Consider the following 1,419-nt stretch of genomic DNA (forward strand, 5'->3'; position numbering starts at 1 on the left):
ACATTAAAGTGCACAAAGTTTTGTCTCAACCAAACCTCAATACAATAGCCCTTTTAATTCTGGTTTTAAGCCCAAAATCTTCTTCTTGAATCATTTACACAATCATTTATATATGGGTTTCAGTATCTGATTTCATATACTCAGAAGTCAATGAGACAATGCCCCATCATTTAATTTTAACATTATTTTAAATGAACCGGTATCAAATATATAAGTGCACCCTTCCCATTCATACAAAGAAACAAAGCTTAATTACAAAGGCCAAGAATATTTGCATTAAAAATGCACTTATGCATGCTGTAATCCATTTGTCACTTCCACTCATGCAAGATCGCATATTCAGTGCTACAAAGCTTGCTGCTGCTAAGCCAGCAAGAGCAATAACAGTCCATCTTAAAAACTCAGTTGGGAAGATTAACAGAATCGAAGCTGGAATGAAGATAAACAGAGAATATCCATAAAGACACCACATCTACACCAAGGGTGTTGATATGCCCCAGTAACAGAGGAGGAAATAAAATCTGAGGGGTACCAAACAGATGTATCCATAAATCAAGCACGCAACCCAGCTCATATAATTAATGTCATAATGCCAGTCAATTTTATCTTCACTCTTTATGGAAGACAAATAGAACGCATAATTTCCCAGTGTCGTTACCGCAAATACAAGAGTTGTGGAAATCCAAAGAGGCCCATACCTATATCACATGTCAGGATTATGTTGAACCTTTTCACAAAAGTCTGCACGGTGGGGATATAATGTGTAGATATGCCATTTTTATTCTCATCTACTAGTCACAATGAACATGGAATGTATTCAAGCTAAATGGAGAAAAAATAATGGATTGTACAACCGCCTGGATGCAAATATTAACCATTTTCAATCGATGTACCAACGTTTATTCTTTTCATTTGAAGATCTATTACTATGCATGCTAAAAAACAATCCATTCTTCCAGAGTCGCACCAAAAACCATATTCGACAAAGACGACAAGTGTTTTGCGTAATTGTAGAGAGACTGCTAGAATAGAATTTGGTGCTGCAAATCAAAATGTTCCCCGAGCAATGCAGATCCGATGCAACTAGACTGAGTGTGGGGCAAATGAAACACTTACGATTACTCAAAAGGATCGAAGTGAAAAATATGCAATCACATGAGAGTGGTGCAGCAAGGGAAAATGCACGCACGTTAGATTTTGAATGTGATCTAGGCTACACCATACAGACAGGAGCTAGAGCACAGGTGTGTTCGCTGCAGGAGTTGGAAAAGAAAAATGGTAAGAGTACTCATGAGCGTACATGAATGCCAAAATAAAGAATTGTAGGCTGACATAAAATGTTTGAATTTGTAGACTTAGGGATGAGGGATAAAGGCCAGTTTTCAGAAATAAAACGCATATGACAGACAAGACCAACGA

General features: G+C 37.4%; 1 pseudogene; it reads right to left on the minus strand.

The window, feature by feature from the left end:
* Positions 1–229: 229 nt before the first annotated feature.
* On the minus strand, positions 230–757 carry LOC149138585 (uncharacterized; annotated as a pseudogene).
* Positions 758–1,419: the final 662 nt, after the last annotated feature.

The sequence above is a fragment of the Pinus tabuliformis genome, chromosome X, assembly GCF_031772625.1.
Source record: "Pinus tabuliformis cultivar Carrire ecotype Pingquan chromosome X, CPIR1, whole genome shotgun sequence".
Lineage (NCBI taxonomy): Eukaryota > Viridiplantae > Streptophyta > Pinopsida > Pinales > Pinaceae > Pinus > Pinus tabuliformis.